Source organism: Oryx dammah, unplaced genomic scaffold (genome assembly GCF_014754425.2).
Source record: "Oryx dammah isolate SB20612 unplaced genomic scaffold, SCBI_Odam_1.1 HiC_scaffold_11, whole genome shotgun sequence".
In the NCBI taxonomy this organism is placed as follows: Eukaryota; Metazoa; Chordata; class Mammalia; order Artiodactyla; family Bovidae; genus Oryx; species Oryx dammah.
This window is the reverse complement of record NW_024070195.1, coordinates 21,005,153-21,024,298: the sequence shown is the minus strand read 5'-3', so window position 1 is coordinate 21,024,298 and position 19,146 is coordinate 21,005,153. Positions and strand designations below refer to the sequence as shown.

Sequence of the window (19,146 nt, the reverse complement as noted above, 5' to 3'; positions counted from 1 at the left end):
AAGATAACCACTTTTTGGTTACCTCCATAGGTTTTTTTTTTTTTTTTTTTTTGGTCAGTGACAATCAATTATTCCAGATGGGGAATTGGGCAAAGCCATTTAAAATTTTTTTATTAAACATTTTTTAGGCAAAGCCATTTCCCTCCTCTTTAGTTCTTGTTCTCAAAGATTAACTTCTTCCTTTCTCTATCCTCCCAAAGAAGCTCCTTCTTTGTCAAGCAAGTTTTAGTGACACTTGTTTAGACATTTTTGATACTGTCCTTAAGTCTGTGCAGATCTTATATTCCCTTAGTATTCTGGATAGGGTCTGAACTTACGATTCTTCATCAAAGATTTTGTTCACATCCAAGACCAGAGCCAGTTTTAGTCTCCTTCCTTGTGACCAGGTGAGGAGTTAGCCATATTCACCCCTTAGCTTTCAAATACATAATTTTAGCCTATTTAATTTTCAGTTAATTCATATGGCTCTGAAGTAAAAATTATTAGAAACAAAACACTGTTACCAGTGAGAAGGTAAGGTTTTAAGTGGGATTCTGCAAATAGAGTATACTAAAACTTTAAGCATGTTAAGGAAAAAGAAACAATTTCTCTCCAAGTGATAAGATGTTGTGGTGAAACTAGCCCAAGACTCCAGAGCCCAGGGCAACTGTGCCTTGTCTAAACTGAGGAGATGCTAATTGAACTCCTGCAGGATCCATCATTTGCCCTTTCTCGATTTCTGTCTAAATTCTACATGGTGCTACTCTTCTCCAAGCGATTCCTAGCATTCTGTTCTTTTCCCAATTTTCTGCCACAGCAAGTGCAGACATTGTGTTGCCATCCAGGTATGGAAGCCAGGACCATATAACTTCCTCAGCTGAGTTCACATCCATTTAACTTATATTTGTCTCCCAGGAAAGGATCACTAGCCTCTTCTGTGAATCAGTTACTTTTACATATAATTTTGATTTCCAAAGGAATTAAGTGACAGAAGTAACATAAGATAGTTGTGGCTTAAAACATAGGCATTATTAGAACCCACTCTCACAAACTGAGCAAAGCTTTCAAGCAATTGTTTTTCCCATTGTGACAGATCACATTCCTTATGAATGCCCCCTCTGTGACTATTTATCTTTGGATGCCAGGAATGACCCAGGCACACATCTGTTTCTACTTCTGCCTTATTACTGCATTCTCATTAAAATCAGTACAACCTGTCTATCCTTTGATCCATTTTTATTCGCTTAAAAATTCTTATTCGCAAGTCCTGGGTTCTAGCAACAGCTCTACTTAACAATATGTAGCCACTCCCAGGGAAGAGAATGACACTTTCAACTTTGAGAGTGACAGAATCTACTTTGCCTCCCATAAGATTTCAAGTATAATTTAAGCCCCCAACAATTCTCCGTGATATCTGGCTTTATGATTCTTCTTTTTCTCCTGCTATCGTATATATACATACACAAAAGATGCGTAGGGATATAAAATCTGGTCATCAAATCACTGTTGACTTGTGTGGGAGTGCTTATGAAGGAGCTCCTCAAATGCAAGCTATAGAAAGTAGGAATCAACTGCAGTGAGAAATGTAGGCACCTGGAATTCACACACTGCGTCCAATGCATAGAAGAATGGACCAGCAAGTGGCAAGGTTATCCGCTTGGTAACAAAAACACTCGCGACTCTGGCGGGACTCGAACCCGCAACCTTTGAATGCCTCACTGCTGCGCTAGAAGTCCAATGCGCTATCCATTGCGCCACAGAGCCCGACGGTTTTCGGTGGTTGGCTGGATCCCAAACACCGTTGGTGATTTATTTGGTTATCAGTAAATATAATTTGTGGAGACTTATTCTGTTTCAGTCACTGTGAAAGTTCAAGAAACATAAAAACAAGACAATGTAAGGGACATCAATGCCCAATATGGAGGAATTTCTGAGCCTTTCCGTGACTGCTGTCATTCGTTTTCATGAAATAAGGAATAGTTTGTTCAAGACTCAAAAAAAAAAATCTTATTTCATCTGGTCTCTCCAAGCCCAAGCTCGGGACCGTTGGCTTTGCAAAAATGGAATATGAGGAACTTCCAGCAAAATGGCGTTGGGATATATTTTAAATCCATGGTGGGGCCCCACTACTCTCTTTCCTCTAGCTCACTTCTGGAGTTCTCTCTCTCGATCCGGGGGCCCTTCTTGTGTTCTTTCTGAAAAAGAAGAGTTCGTTTGTTTTGTCAATGGGCTCATGGAGCAACGCGATCGCATTGTTGCCCTCTCTCTCGAAGGAAAGGGCTACAGTTTTTTTAAAAGAGTCCAGGAAGCTTTGGAAAGATCTCAGGTTTTCTAACTCGGGAATTTTCTTTTGATGACTCTTTGGGTTGAGATGCAAAAGACGGCTCTTTCTTCGCTGCCGCTTTTCTGTGAGACTGGATGGTCCAGTCACAGTGGCTCCTTCAGTCACCGTCGGTCAATAAGCGTCTGTCTTTGCGGACAGAAAGGAATGCGAACAGTGGAGGTCACTGAATGCGGGAGAGCCCAAGGTTTGTTGACGAGGAGCAGGAGGATAGTTGTGACTTGAGAAATCGGAGGAGAGTTGTGGAAGGAAGAGAAGAAATCCCAGGTGATCCCTACCGAGGGAGGACAGTGCAACATGATAGAAAAAATATGACCCGCTCTTCCACGGGGAGACTAGAACCTGAGCCAGGAGCTTGAAGATCACTCAAGCACTCTCACACACCAGTGAGTAGCAAAGAATGCGGGAAAGGAGCTTCTCCCGGCCCTCAACCTCTCAACTCCACATAATATCAGAAATGAAAATAAATTATTCTGAAAATTACAAGACAAAACGCGAACTCTGAACCGACTGTCAGCAAAAACGCAAAGCAGAAAGGACGTGTTAGACAAGAGGTGGTTTGAGCTGAGTGAGAAAGTCCTTGTAGCCCTAGAGCCTAGGAGCCTGGGTATTGAGAGCCTGTGCGTTCACACCCGCAGCCCACCCTCCCCCGCCTGCCTCCCGCGGCATCCCCTCCTCGGGGCCGCGGGTGCTCTCTCCGCGCTCGCTTCCTCGCAGGACCTGGCCGCCTATACCTTTCTCTTAGCGCCACAGCGGGACTTCCGGCAACCTAGAGACTAGGGAGGTGACAGATAGATCTGACCAAGTTTCTTTGTTCCTTTTTCTCCAGCCTCACGTCTTTGAGGACGTGTCGGTTCGAGTCCAAGTTTTGGAAGCTGCGAAAAAGGAGGGCCGGAGGTGAGCGGCATTCCTAGGGCAGCCTCAGAGTTGGAAATGTTAGTGGGAGAAGGACCCGGAATGAAGGCATCGAAAGCATTGGACACGAACGAGGGACTGACTTTGATGAGCGTACCCTGGGTTGCCCTTCCCCTGACCCAAAGGACTATTCGATACGTTGCTTGAGACGGAATACCGGCTGAAAAGGAGAATCCCGGGACTGCCTCCTAGTCGCTCAGAAAAAAATTCACCTCTCTGCTCTTTAGTAAAGGAGGCGAGAACGTTCCAGAGGCCCCTCTCCGAATGAGGGAAGCACGCGGCCACTTTTGCTTTTCATAACAAAAAGCTGTAATATTAAAAAAGCATTCTAGGAACCCTCAGGATACAAGTCTTACCCCCCAAATATTCCTCCAGAAACAAGCAGGGTTTTTAAACAAATTTGGCAATCTCTTAAAGAAAATGGTTAGAAATTTTCCAGACTGCCAAAGGAAAAACACATGAGAAATGTCCTGAATCTGTGAGCGATGTGAAGTTGCTTTCCCTGACCACATTTCGTCCATTTGTCAGGCATGGCTTAGTTGATCTTTTCTAGATATCAGTTCAGTTCAGTCGCTCAGTCGTGTCCGACTCTTTGCGACCCCATGAATCGCAGCACGCCAGGCCTCCCTGTCCATCACCAACTCCCGGAGTTCACTCAGACTCACGTCCATCGAGTCAGTGATGCCATCCAGCCATCTCATCCTCTGTCGTCCCCTTCTCCTCCTGCCCCCAATCCCTCCCAGCATCAGAGTCTTCTCCAATGAGTCAACTCTTCCCATGAGGTGGCCAAAGTACTGGAGTTTCAGCTTCAGCATCAGTCCTTCCAAAGAAATCCCAGGGCTGAGTTCCTTCAGAATGGACTGATTGGATCTCCTTGCAGTCCAAGGGACTCTCAAGAGTCTTCTCCAACACCACAGTTCAAAAGCATCAATTCTTCGGCACTCAGCCTTCTTCACAGTCCAACTTTCACATCCATACATGACCACTGGAAAAACCATAGCCTTGACTAGACGGACCTTTGTTGGCAAACTTATGTCTCTGCTTTTCAATATGCTTTCTAGATATAGATCAAAGTAAATTATGTGATCTTCAGTTAGATCTATCCCCGCCCCACTCCCACCCACCATAAGACTTTCTCAGTGATAGACGAATTGAATATAACTCTATTTAAAGAATGCTTTGTTACTTCTGGTTAAATATTATGTATTAAATCCAAGCAATTAGCAACTTTTTCAAGATGCATCCTATGCATCCGCTCACACCTCTTACCTATGAACAGTTTGTTGGCCACAAAATGGGGGCCTGTCTATCTATGCATCTTAGGATCTGGTGTCTACATTTAACCATTCTATCCTGAAACATTTCTGTAGAACGTCTGGAGATTCTGCTGAAGGAACAGCAAGTTACAAACATAAAAGGAGAATGGGAAACATGCAATGTTGGTTTAATTTAGAGGAAATAAGCCTTTGCATTTCCTTCCCCAAACTGAACCACATAATCCATTTTCTAGAAAGCAGTTAGGACCTCACACACTCAAAAAAAAAAAAAAAAAAAAAAAAAAGGAAAGAAAAGAAATTCATGGACAAACTATAGCTCTTCTTAACCCATCTGGAAAGTGAAAGCGCATTCGCTACTGTAAAATACATTCCCAAACACAGTACTTTGAGCCTAAGTTAGGAACCCACAGACAGCGAGTGAGAGTATCCAGAGGTTTTCAACCTCGTTTTTCTCTCCTTCCACCTTAGACACAAATCAGAGGGAACATTCCCTTCCCTGAAACCGGTTGAGCACAATATCATTCATCGAGGAGGCTGTAAGTTCAAGCAGAAGTGTTGGTCCCACCCACGCCTAAAAGGATTAGTTTGATTTCAACTGAGTAAATTTGGTTAGATTTCGGAGACCCCAGCACCCCGCACGAGCCCAGCTCATCCCCGACAGAGGGAGGCCCTAGCTGATGATGACCTGAATTTTGTTGAAAACAAAGATACTTGTATAGATTTTGTTGTTCAGTCGCTCAGTTGTGTCCGACTCTTTGTGACCCCATGGACTGCAGCACGCCAGACTTCCCTGTCCATCACCAACTCCCGGAGCTTGCTCAAACTGTTGTCCATCGAGTTGGTGATGTCATCCAATCATCTCACCCTCTGTAGTCCCCTTTTCCGGCCTCCAATCTTTCCCAGCTTCAGGGTCTTTTCCAATGAGTCAGTTCTTCGCATCAGGTGGCCAAAGTATTGGAGCTTCAGCTTCAGCATCAGCCCTTCCAATGAATATTCAGGGTTGATTTCCTTTAGGATTGTCTTCTCCAGCACTCTTATCGCAGCGCTCCTAAATGTTGGAGGCTGCTGGACAGAGTTTGACCTCCCTCCCCAATCTTTCCCTTGGAGTAGGAAATGGCAACCCACTCCAGTGTTCTTGCCTGGGAAATCCCATGGACACCAAAGCCTGGTGGGCTACAATCTATGGGGTCGCAAAGAGTTGAACACGATTGAACGACTGGGCACACAAGCACAGCCCTAAGCTTTCATTCGTCTGAGGATTTTTGCCCAACTCACTGCACACACTTGTCTACACAAGTCTTGTCTTTATGTCTACCATATATCTTCTTTTAAAACGTGCTTCCACACCTGTAGTCGTGGCCGAGTGGTTAAGGCGATGGACTAGAAATCCATTGGGGTCTCCCCGCGCAGGTTCGAATCCTGCCGACTACGGTGGAAATTTTACCCTATGTAGTGCTGCCGGGGAAAAGCAAAGCGAGTACTGATAACATTCTCAGAAGTTTACCCACTCCATTATTCTTGCCTGGAGAATCCCACGGACGGAGAAGCCTGTTAGGCTACAGTCCATGGGGTCTCAAAGAGTCGGATTCGACTGAGTGACTTCACTTTCACTTTCTAGTAATTCCCCAACCCGAACCTTATACAAGGCTCAAGGGTGTCTTCAGCTTTTCCTTCCCAAAGGGACACTTGGGTGAAATGTTTAAGCACTTACACATTTTATTAAAATATTTGCCACAGAGTGAAATTGGCTTTTTGAAATTATATGAGTTTATTTGTGTACCATAATCAGGATACAGGAAAGTCCCATCAATCCATAAACCTCCCCATGTAATCCCTTTATAGTCATCTCCTAATTCTATACATAGCAGTTGACAACCAGGTATGTTTTTTGCTCCTTTGTTTGACTTTTTTGAGAATGTTGTGGAAATAGAATCATACAGAATGTAACCTTTTAAGATTAGCTTCTTTCACATGAGATAGAACATGCCTTAAGATTTATGCAAGTTGTTGCATGTATTAAAATTTTGCACATTTTTGCGGTTGAATAGAGTTTCATTGAGTGGCTGTACCACAGTTTATTTCTTCTTCCATCTATTGAACCTGGTTGTTCAAGGTTGTTTCCAGGTTTGGGCAATTGTGGGGGGAAAAAGCTATTAACTTTAGCATATGCAAATTTTCATTTTTATTGGATAGATATTTTGATGGTTGCTTCCCCCTCCCCCATTTTCAAAATGCATTACTTTATTTTCCTCATAAGGCAACCGTACCTTTTAAACCTTGAGTATATAACAGACTCAAGATTTCTCCAGAAAGCTCTAGGGTTTCCATGAACTTTCCTGGAGCTTATGGCCCAGGTAGTTATATTGCTTTGAAATAATAGCATGTATCTAATCATGCTGTGTTTTGTGGCCTGGTAAAATGTCAAAATAGAGATAATTTCATGTGTGTTTGGGAAAAGTTTGAATCAGGAAGCTGATATGTGCACTGTTCTCTATATATGTATATTATATGACTTGCACTACTTTATTTTATGGTTATTTTTTTGATGTGTAGCTTTTCAGAGAGGTATATTGTATAAAAATATACCACCAAAAATCCCACCATGGTTGTGATTTTTATCTTTCTCTTGGTACTTCCATCAATTCCTGGAATTTCCCTCCATTTCTTAAATTTCCAGAAGCTAGACATTCTGGATAAAGCCATGATCTATGTAAGAATTATGACTTGGAGACTCCAGGTGCTACCACCAATTGAACAATTCCAATAAGAAAAGCCTAGAAAAAAATCTATTTAATTTATACAAACTTTAGCCATTGAGACTTAAGAGAAATGCTGCTACTTAGAGATACTTCTATATGTTTCCTTCCTCAAAAGAAGCAAGGAAAATGCAATTTAAATATAATTTATCTCATGGGAAACTCTGGGTAAAAATTAAGGATAAGCTGCAGTGCAGATTCTGATCATCTTGTGCTTCAAAACGAGTCTGGGTCCACCCACTGGTTCTGACCAGAAGTCTAACTTCTGGCCTCCTCAAACCCAGGAGGAACCCAAACCCCATAACCACTCTGAGAGAAGAGAGAAACTCAGAACTGGTTTGACTAGAATCTCACCCTCAGGCGTGGGTGCAACTTTGCCTCTTAAGTTACAGCATTGGGGTTAATGAATCATGGAGCTTGAATTTAAAAAAGATGTTGAGAGAAGTGGGCTCCCTTTGCAATTTTTTCCATCACAGTTAGCAGGAGAGCTCCATTCAGCTGCCTCCAGACGCGCGGGCAAGCACACCATCCTGCAAGGACCTCTGTGAGCAAGAAATGAAGGGCAATGCTTGGTGACCTTCTCGCTGCCATCGGAGGCCTGGCACTGAACTGTCAGAATAGTCCTGAGCGTGGACCTGTGTTTTTCCCAGGTAGTCACAGCACCGCCTCATTTAAGGGAGCAGGTCTCTTTCCATTAAACTGAAAGTCATTCATTTATAGAATAATGCCTACATACATCCACGGGGACAGTGGGTGACGGGAAGCAGCCAGCATCCCCGGAATTCCACCCTCACAAATTCCAAGGTTCATCTCGGCTAAAGTTCTGTTGAAGTCTCGACAGAAATTTGCTACTGGGCGGCCTCGGTGAATTTAGCCGAACGGAGGTAAGAGACTAGGAGAGTTGAAAGGGGCTCTAGAGATTGTGTGCGAGACGCCGAGGGATCCACCGACCCCGCCCCAGAAACCTAGTCTTTAAGGAAGCGCGCTGGCTTTAAGAAAAAAAGGTGTCCGCAGAATAGTAGTAACAAAAATCTTCAGTACAATTTGGCAGTCTTCACTGGACATTTTTCTCTTGATGAAGTAGAGTATGATGTGTCTTTGATCTTGAAATATTGAATCTCTGATTTGCTCCTCACCAATCCCTACACTTGACAAAATTCAGACTTTTTTTTCAAGTGTACCTTTTCCACTTTCTCGAAAACATAACTTCTCTTGCAAGGTTTCTTCCGTGAATGTGCCAGAAATTAACACAGTAAAAACTTGCTTTCCTAGAGGCAATGGACCTGATAACTAAATAATCTATGTGGAGAAACATTAATTTATGGCCAAAACTGCGCAGAGGTGCAGATAAACTATAAAACCTCAAAGATTCAGTTTTCCTGTCTATATGAAGACTAAAAATACCTCGACGAGTTTTAAAGTATTACATCATACAATGAATATAACACGTTCAATCCAGTGCTGATGATACAAGAAGTGTTCAAAATATTCATTCTGTGTTTTTTTTTTTTTTTTTTTTTTTTTTTAAGAAGAAAGCAAGGACTAGAACCACCAAGTTTCTGAGTTAATGGCGGGGGCGGGAGCGGACACTCTTTGGGGTCTTGTATTTGGCCAAAAAAAAAGGAGAAAAAATAAATTAAATCCCTTAGGATTTTTTTTCAAGTGTCTTGAGTGGACGTAGACTAAGTATTTTGATAGTTTAAACTAAATGGTTTCAGTAGAGTTACTGTGACACATCACTGACAGTTATGGCAGGCTTTGTTCCATTCCTGGTTCCATGGTGTAATGGTTAGCACTCTGGACTCTGAATCCAGCGATCCGAGTTCAAGTCTCGGTGGAACCTACCAATATTTTGTCTCTTTATTTTCCCCTGGAAAATATTGTCTACCTATTGACAAAATCAATTTGGCCTATTTTATTTCTTGTAAGTCCAAACACATCGGCATTTGGGTGAGGAGGCAGAAGTGAAATCCCATTCTGGTTTAATGGAGTTCATTTTATAAGGAAGAAAAGGAGTATCAGAAGTAAGTTAAGTACAAGTGCAAGATGACAAAAACCTTGCACTCTGCTGTGACTAGAAAATAAAAAACTAATAAAAAGCAATAACGATTCTTTTAATAAAAAGTTTACTTTCAGTGCACACTAAAAGAATATTTGAAATTGTTCAATATTTCAACAGTGGGAAATAAATTAATCTAATAGTATTGGAGAATATATAAACAGCAAATTTCTTTTCTGCTCATGATTTCTACCTGCACAATTTCTGACTCCCTCCACCCTTCCACAGAGCCACTGAACCTAGTGTGTGTGTGTGTATATATATATATATATATATAGACACAGAGAGAGAGAGAAACTAAAGGTGGAAAATCTTAAAGTAGGTGACTTTAAGTAAACAATAGTCATTATTACATTTTAAAAATATCTACAGATTTAATCTATTTCAGCTTAAAATGGGTGGGGAATCCATAATGACATTTTCATTGCCATATTCATCTGCGAATTGGGCTACACACATAACACCAAACATCTCCTTTTATCAGATAAAATGAGTGACTACTGCTATTTCCTTACTAATTACATTCTTGGTGTAAGTTTTCCTCCCCCCACCCCCCCCCCCACCAAATTGTTCTTTTACTGTTTTGCAGTGGACTCTGGATTTTTTGTTTTTTAATATAGTATTTGTCTTGGATGAAGTTTGAGTTGTTTTGCTTTGTTTTCTTGGATTAGACATTTGCAGCCATTTCACATGAACTAGAGACTGGTAAGATTCCACCCCCACCCCTACATAGTCTTATTATGATACCAGGTTGTGTTGGAGATTTTAAAGCAATTTTTTTTTCTTACAACTAACACATATGAAGCTTCTGCTCCCATATACTGATCTTATATAGTATCTGCTGCTTCTTAACATTACCCCTTTGTGTAAAGCACTTATTCAAACATTCATGTCTAGGTTCTTCTTCATAATGAGTTCTTTGAAGTTCCTGTTTCGATGTGTAAACACACTCCTTTGTTCAAAACCAGAGTGCTGATTTTCTCTCTCACAATGTGCCACTAACTTTAAGACACTGTACACCTATATTAATTTGGTTTTTTTTTTTTTTTTTGCAAATACTGTACAGAGAAAACACTATTTATGGTCTCATTATATTCCTTTGACCTTCACAGAATGTGGAATCTACTCTTCATACTCCATTATCCATATAAACAGATCATTTTTACTTTGCTCAAAATTTTCGTTTGCTTTATTCTTTATTTATAGATACATATTCCCAGATGAAAATGCAAAAGATGTCTACTCTGCAACTGTAAAGCTCTGTTTTTATTGCATACGTTGTTGCCATCACACAGTATATATACCAAATGGAAATGTAAATATTATGGGACTCATGCTTATAGTGTATCTTGCTTTACATGAACCCCAGCATTCCTTGAGTTGACCATAGTGACGAGTCAACAGTAGTTGATGAATATATCACGATGCTTTTAACAGCAAGACGGAATGCAGTATGGCTGCGACATCGTCTGAGTTGGTGTTAACTATGTAGAATGCCCACTAAAATCGTAGTCGGCAGGATTCGAACCTGCGCGGGGAAACCCCAATGGATTTCAAGTCCATCGCCTTAACCACTCGGCCACGACTACTGACTTACTGCTTCTCTTGCGGGCCAAAGTGAAAACTAGTTAATGGCAAGTTCTGCAACAGTTGGTTTGACAACAAAAAGTTTCTTAGCCCTGTCCGGGTCTCTCCCTCGTGTATGAAAGAGAGCAAATCAAGAAGCAGCTGGTGATTTAATTCACTAAAAAGCTCCTAGACAAAGGACTGGATCTTCCTGGATGCTGGAGCTTGTCCACTAGCCGCTGACAATCGCGGACACACACGATCACTCCTAGTTCTCGGGAACCCGCAGAAGGGGAGCTTTGTGTTTAGAGTGAGTTCCAAACAACCTCCAGTCGCAAATACCAATGGAAGAAGGAACTCGAATAAAGGGAAAATGCGAGAATTGGAGGTGCGGGGTGGGGGTGGTCATCTGTGTTTACTTTCAGGTTTAAAATCTAAATCAGGAATCTCTTCCATGGCGTCAAACTGACGTGTGCCTCCAAAAGAACGATTAAAATCAGATTACCGCGACAATTCAGAGTGAGGGGTTGGGGGGTGGGGTGAGGGAACTGAGCAATTTCTGTCCTAACTAGAAAAGACAACGTTCCGGATTTCTTCCTTTGAAGGTCACTTGTGTCATCCTAGTGAAGGCCGCTAGACAATTCCCAAGCTACCTAAGCCTTCAGCCTCTGGAGCCTGGGGAAAAGGGAGGCACTCAGTACAGGTTCCCCAAGTATCCGAATTCTGCCGGAGGACATTCTTGGTCCCTCTCAATGCAGAACAACGCAAAAATATATGAAAACACGTAAATGTTAGAAAAAAAATCCAGCTAAATTACTAAAGTTGATTCTTGAGTTAGAGACTATCTGGTTTATGAGAATGTGATAATGAAGGGGAGACTTGGCTCTGATTCCTTTTCATGGAAATGTTGTTCAGTAGCTCAGTCGTATCCAACTCTTTGCCACCCCATGGACTGCAGCACACCAGGCTTCCCTGTCCTTTACCATCTCGTGGAGCTTGCTCAAACTCATGTCCATGGAGTCGGTGATACCATCCAACCAGCTCATGCTCTGTCATCCCCTTCTCCTCCTGCCTTTAATCTTCCCCAGCATCACGATCTTTTCTAATGAATCTGCTCTTCGAATCGGGTGGCCACACTACTGGAGCTTCAGCATCAGTCCTTCTAATTAATATTCAAGATTGATTTCCTTTAGGGTTGACTGGTTTGATCTTGCAGTCCAAGGGAATCCCTCCAAAACCAAGGACTTTATCTCTGAGTTCTAGGAATGGAAGTGTTTTGCTGGGGCATAAACTAGTAGAGAGAATCTCAACTATGAAAAGAACATGACCACCATGATTGAGGTGGAATATACCTCGCTGGGAAGTTAAAAGAAATCATCTCTTTAGGATAATAAGACTTATACTCCCCTCACCATATTCTTACAAATGTTATTTCGTCTTGCTACCAAGGCACTTGCTATATACACCCATTTAGGCTCATAAAGGGTATGGGATTCTCCCAGGCAAGAATACTGGAGTGGGTTGCCATTTCCTTCTCCAGGGGATCTTCCTGACCCAGGGATCAAACCTGGGTCTCCCGCATTGGAGGCAGACGCTTTAACCTCTTAGCCACCAGGGAAGCCTTATAACCTTTAACACAGTAAATTTATTTTGAAGTTTATTGTCCTTGAATGGTCTAATCAAAGTATTGCCCCCAACCAGCAGAGTGTGCACCACTTGGGAACTTGTGAGAAATGCAAATTCTTGGGCTTGGATTCAAATCTACAAAATTAAAAACTTGCTAGGAGTGGGGTGGGGGAGAAGGCAATGGCACCCCACTCCAATACTCTTGCCTGGAAAATCCCATGGACAGAGGAGCCTGGTAGGCTGCAGTCCATGGGGTCGCTAAGAGTTGGACACGACTGAGAGACTTCACTTTCACTTTTCACTTTCATGCATTGGAGAAGGAAATGGCAACCCACTCCAGTGTTCTTGCCTGGAGAATCCCAGGGACAGAGGAGCCTGGTGGGCTGCCGTCTATGGGGTCGCACAGGGTCAGACACAACTGAAGTGACTTAGCAGCAGCAGCAGCAAGAGTTGGGTGGGCAGGTGTGAGGAAATGCAGCAATCTGTTCTAATAAAAAGCCCTCTAGGTGGTTCTGATGCCCATAGAAGTTTGAGAAGTACTCCCCTAAGGAACTAATCTTAACAAAGAGAAACAGGTACTGCATAAAAAAAATTTTATTTTTATTTCTCATTGTAATAGCAAAAAAAAAAGGCATTAAAAAGAGATAACTTTAAATATTTTTGTTTTATCTGTGTAACTGATCATTACAATGCCAGTAAAACAAAATTTGGGAAGACTTTGTAATTATTCTGGGAAAATGTTTATAATGTAATGTTCATTGACAAGAGCAGGATGAAATGAACATGACTTCAACTATGCACAATTATTGCATATGAAATACTGAGAATAGAGAAGGAATACTTCAAAATATTGCTAGTGCTGGCTTCTGGGTTAATTTGTGCAGGATTACAAGTTAATTTTTTTGTTGTTGCCTTTTACAATGTAAAGTAATCATCCAGTTTTGCAAGTGAATGGTATAACAATGTCTTTTACTAATTTATTTGTTATTTAACAATGAGTGTATGTATCTCATGGGTCCCCATCAGAAGCTGACAGCAGGAAGCTGGTCTCTCAGAATGTCTTCTATTTAGGCTCCTTCTATCAGACTATCAGAATAAGGGGTCTTTCCAGACTGAGGAGGAAGTGTTACTTGCCAGTTTGCCACAGTAGCAAGATATTCGACTAAATGATGTCAAAGAGCAAGAAATTTTACTTAATACGAACACACTTTCTGGTAGAAAATTTCTTTGAAAAGAGCTTTATTCTATACTGTTACTTATGTAAAGATACAGCTCAATTGCCAAGTAGTCAGCATAATTGCCAAGTAGTCGTGGCCGAGTGGTTAAGGCGATGGACTAGAAATCCATTGGGGTTTCCCCGCGCAGGTTCGAATCCTGCCGACTACGGTACCTTTCCCCAGGGAAAGGTTAATCCTATTGAGGCATAGCCAGTTGGGGAAGAATGCCCGGTTCTTAAAATGAGAAGGCTTGTTCTCCAACCTGGCTCTTTATGGCTGCTGGGGAAAGGCATGAAGCATTCGGATGGTGCCCCAAACAGCATGGGGGTCTTACTACTATTATTAGCTTTAAGAAATTCTACCATACCCCTAATGGTGTTTTCTTTTCTCCCTAGGAGAGTCAGGGCTTTGGTGATGCCTTCCCTTTTCCTGTGATGAGAACCCTGCTTACAAGGCAGACAGACTGTCTTAAGGGAAAAAACTTGAAATGAGCATTTCCTTGCTCAAAGAACCTCACCCTTATCAGGGGTCATCTTCATCCTTGTTCACGTACAAAGGAAACTCCATGAAATCTTGGATGAAATGCAAGTGAAAGTTAAAGTTAAGGTTGCCAAGTGGAAAATCCAAAATGGGTATTAATAAGCAAACCACTACACAACTAAAGAAATTAAGTAAAACCATTTCCTTTGTGATCCAACTAGATAGGGATGATGACCTTACATATATGGTGGACTTGTCTTGGGGCCCCAAAGCAGTGATGGGTATGACATAGATGGATCTGCCAGTTGCATTTTTTTCTTACTCTTAACTTACTGAGTCCCCAGATATTCTCTGGTGGGCAGTGATCATCCAGGTGGTGGGTCATACCTGGTGCAGTGGAAATCAAAAATAATCCATGAAGGAAATTATGGAAATAAATCACCAAGTCTTGGTAATTTCTAATCCACTCCAGGCCTGGTCATAGGGGAATCAGTGGCAGCTAAGCAGAACATTGTTGATCCCTGCATTATTGATGACAAATAAGTGAAAGTGCAGGGTCATTGATCAAAGCCAGGCTGAGTACTTAGGCTGAGATTGATTCTGGGACTTTATTCCTGGAATCAAAGGCTGCACTTGTACCATGGGGGTGTGTTTTACCTCTACGTAGTCAGGAGAAAAGCACTAGACCCAAGTTACATAAAATTTGCAGAGAAAAACTGGTTGTCACTTGAGGAAGAAGGAGCACACAGCTGATGAAGAGACCCAAGCACGAGGTATTTGCTTGCTCTCCTTTATGTATGTAGTAGCAGGTCAGGAAGTCCTAGGTTCAGGTGTCAAGTTCCCTCCTGGTCCCATACCTGAAACCAGATAAACGGAGCTTGAAGTTATTTTTGTTTCAATTTGGTGAGGACCATCTCCTTCAAACTCCATGTGGTCTCAATTCTGTAATTTTTCCTTCCTTTCCTGAACTTCCACTCAACTGCTCCTCCTTTCCTTCTCTCTCATTTGTTGTTGCTGCTGTTTAGTTGTTAAGCCATATTCAATTCTTTTGTGACCCCCTGGACTGTTGCCCGCCAGGCTCCTTTGTCCACAGGTTTTCCCAGGCCCACTGGAGTGGGTTGCCATTTCCTTCTCCATCTCTCTCCTTATGTCTTCCCTTTTGTCCACCAGCACTCTCATCTCCTTTCTCATTGTCTTCCATTCATTTTTCCTCTTCTCTCTGCTCCTCTTCCCCTTCTGCTGTTACCCAGCATATCTCAACTGGACACTTTCTCCTTTGTGTTCCTTCCTCTAGGACAAGGTGGAATCATATAAATCCACCTCTGCTTCTGCCCAACAGGTGGAGATTCCCCATCATTCGAGGTCTGTTTTTCTTCCACAGTTTATCTTGACTTCATCCCATTCAAATACTGGAATGACCAGCAGTCAAAGAAATGAGTGTGGCCATGGTTATAAGTAAAGTTTCTTGGATTCAACATATATTTTTTGAGCCTCTCTAAGAGAGAGTCAAGTAAGCAGTGAGGGAGTAGACAGCTGAAGTGGAAGGCAAGTTAAGACTAGGTAGTGCTTGCCATTATTCTGTAGGCTTCTGAAGACAGCTGGAGCAGAGAAAATCCCAGAGGGTGAAAATGGTCATGGGATCATCTCTGGAGGCTTTATTTATTTATTTTTTTTTCTGGTGGCTTTTGTCTACAGTTTCTGCTTTGTGAATGTTTCAGTAGGTGAAGTACTCTTGAGGAAAAAGGTGACCACACATAGCAGAGGATGGTTTCGATCCATCGACCTCTGGGTTATGGGCCCAGCACGCTTCCGCTGCGCCACTCTGCTTATGTTAGGGGGAGACTCTAGGGAATATTTTTCAACCTTGATTCTTTTGCATTTCCCCAACACTTCCAAGTTTAATACTGTCACTTTCTCTGTCTTCTTTTCACCATTCTCTTTCTTCATCTGTCTCCTCTATGCTTTTCACTTTCTTTCTGGCCCTTATAGTCTGTGTCATTCTCAAAATATTAATGCCACACAATCTCTAGTTTGCAGTCCTCACAAACCTTCAACCCTTTCTTTCTTCAAGAGGGTGACAATCATTCCCTTTGGATCAGGAATTATGATAGCTAGGTAGGGAATAATCATGGCTAGAATGTCAGCTTTCCAGAATAAGAGCTCAGCAAAGCCTTTTGAAACCTTTCAAGAGTCAGTTTCTCCCTCACCCAAACCACTTTCCTCTGGATTTCCTCTTGGTCCTGCCTTTCTCCTTTTTTTCTCCTTTCCCTCCTTCCAAGCATGTACTTAGATTTATCAGGTAAAAGTGGACAATATCTTGTGTTCAGCTTAAGTTACTCCCCCCTCCTGGGTGCTACACAGATTTCTCTTGCTCTGCTGCTCTTGATTATTGGAGACTCCGAAATAAGGCTCCATTTTGCCAAATTCCCCTTCTTGCGAGGTTCAGAGCCAACTGTGACTCCTTCCCTCCACACCCCAACCTGGAGTCATCTAGCTCTTCTATTTTCAGAGGTCTAGTCATATGGCAAGTTTGTTTGAATGTGGTCTCATTGCTCAGAAACTGAGAAACTTAGGAATTAAGATAGTCCCCCAGGGACTCAATAGGTCCTGAACTGAAAACGGAAGCTACCACCAAGTGTAGGGACAAGGCCCTTTTCTGCAATGAGGATTTTGCCACCAACTATGGGACAAGCTTTCCCTGAGGCAGGCATGGTTTGTGGCAGCAAGAAGTCATACCTCAGAAGGTGCTGACTGATTTCCTCCTTGAGCTGTCCTTCATCCTTTATATATTCTCTTCTGAATTTTGCTGGAGAAGGAAATGGCAACCCACTCCGGTACTCTTGCCTGGAAAATCCTATGGACGGAGAAGCCTGGTTGGCTACAGTCGATGGGGTCGCAAAGAGTCGGACACGACTGAGCAACTTCACTCCACTCCACTTCTGAATTTTGCACATCACTTGGCTTGTCTCCAGTAGATTCTCGGAGTTTCTGCTCTTTTCCTTATCCTTTGCCACAGAAGCTTCAGGCCTAGTGTTGGCAACCCAAGACAATGTCTCAGTGAGGAGGCAGGTGTCATCACTTCTATATCTGTATCCACTGCCAATATTCTTCTGCCAGCATTAACAGAATACAGTCTTCTCTTTCTGGAAGAGGTTCGCTTGGCCTATGCACCTGTGCTTCAGTCACTTTCTCAGAAATGGAAAGGTTTGAGCCCAGACCTGAAAGCTTCAGATGCAGGAAAGCTTTATGGCTAGGGACTTTGCCATTGTTAGAGAGAGTTTTGCCCTGTCAAAATCTCTGCCCAAGTTCCTAATCACGTGCTGATTTGCCATCCGTCTATCCCCATTAGTGAAATGTCTCTTCATGTCTTTTATCCACGTTCTAATTGGATTGTTGAGGTTTTTAAAAAGTTTGTTGTTTCCAGAATTCTTGTGCATTTGCAAGATACTGTCTTTTATCAGGTATGTGGTGTGCAAACATTTCCTCCCAATTTGCAGCTTGTTTTTTCAACCCCTTAATAGTGTCTTAAAAAAAATAATTTTGTTTATTAATTTGTTTTTGGCTCTGCTGGATCTTCATTTCTGCTCGGGCTTTCTCTAGTTGCAGTGAGCCATGGGCTACTCTTTAATTGCGGTCCACAGGCTTCTTATTGTGGTGGATTCTCTTGTTGCAGAGCATGGATTCTAGAGTGCTGGACTTCAGTAGTTGCGGCATATGGGCTCAGTACTTGAGGCTCCTGGGCTCTGGAGCACAGGCTCCATAGTGATGCAGGCTTAGTTGCTCTGCAGCATGTGGAATCTTTCTGGATCACAGGTTGAACACATGTCTTCTGCGTTGGTAGGCAGATTCTTTACCACTGAGACACCAGGGAAGCCCATGGTGTCTTTTTGTGGAGTAAAAGTTTTAAATTTTGATGAGGTCCAATTTTTTCCTTTTAAGGATTGGGCTTTGGTTTCAAGTCTAAAGGATGAAGATTCTGAAGATCTCCTATGTTATTCTCTGAAAATTTTATAGTTTTACATCTTAGTTTGTGATTTATTTTAATTTTATATATGGAATGAGGTCTAGATCAACATCAAAAAAAGGTTTTTGTTTTTGCCTATGAATGTCCAATTGCTCCTGCACCATTTGTTGAAAAGGCTATCTCTCTCTCTTTCAGTGAAATTTTTTTTTATACTATTGTCAAAAAATCAATTGGGTATATTTTGCACAGATCAGAATATATTTTTAATGGAAGGAAATAACTAAGACAATTACTAAACATTAGTTTGCTAAAATTTGTTTAAAATAAAGAGTGAATTGAATACTATACATTAAAAATAATAATATATACTCTGGAAGGTTATACAAAAATTTATTTCACTGCGGAGAGAAAGTGAACAGCTAGAGCATGGATAGAAGATAGATTTTATTCATTGTATATAATCTCAATATTATTTAAACTTCATATCATGATTATTATATTTAATTATTATAAATATTAAAATTCTTAATAGGCAAGGAAAATAAACTTCGTATCAGTTGATCACTGCCTTTTGGTTGAGATAGTTTTCCAGTCAAGAATTTTGCTTTCTTTAGATAGCATTTACTTCTAGCTTTTTACCCCATAAACATGCTGGAGTTGTGTGAAGCAAGCATGGAGTTATTGATCGATTTCCCTTAGACAGATAAAAATATGTGTGTTAGAGATATACAGGTTATAGTTACATATGAGAAAAGAAATCCCTGAAAAGGTAAAATTTTCATGGAGAAGCAAGTAGGATTTTGAAAGCAGGAAACACCAAGGTATCTCTGAAGTTAGGACTCTTCTCAGGGAAAAAGAAAATGTATTAGGATTCAGGTCAAACCTATTGGAAAAGTGCAATAATTATGACTTGGTTTTTTCTGGCAAGGGTGAGTTAATTGCAGGATTACAAGCTGGAAAGGGTAG

At 41.7% G+C, this 19,146-nt stretch overlaps 6 non-coding genes across 6 annotated transcripts; 3 read left to right on the top strand and 3 right to left on the bottom strand.

Moving 5' to 3' along the window:
• Positions 1–1,655: 1,655 nt before the first annotated feature.
• On the bottom strand, positions 1,656–1,743 carry TRNAR-UCU. The gene is given in 2 exon segments: positions 1,656–1,691; positions 1,707–1,743. It is a non-coding gene; the product is annotated as a tRNA-Arg (tRNA).
• Positions 1,744–5,861: 4,118 nt separating this feature from the next.
• Positions 5,862–5,943, top strand: TRNAS-AGA. Its single transcript has one exon. It is a non-coding gene; the product is annotated as a tRNA-Ser (tRNA).
• Positions 5,944–9,039: 3,096 nt separating this feature from the next.
• TRNAQ-CUG lies at positions 9,040–9,111 on the top strand. Its single transcript has one exon. It is a non-coding gene; the product is annotated as a tRNA-Gln (tRNA).
• Positions 9,112–10,834: 1,723 nt separating this feature from the next.
• On the bottom strand, positions 10,835–10,916 carry TRNAS-UGA. Its single transcript has one exon. It is a non-coding gene; the product is annotated as a tRNA-Ser (tRNA).
• Positions 10,917–13,823: 2,907 nt separating this feature from the next.
• On the top strand, positions 13,824–13,905 carry TRNAS-AGA. The gene has a single exon. It is a non-coding gene; the product is annotated as a tRNA-Ser (tRNA).
• Positions 13,906–15,971: 2,066 nt separating this feature from the next.
• Positions 15,972–16,043, bottom strand: TRNAM-CAU. Its single transcript has one exon. It is a non-coding gene; the product is annotated as a tRNA-Met (tRNA).
• Positions 16,044–19,146: the final 3,103 nt, after the last annotated feature.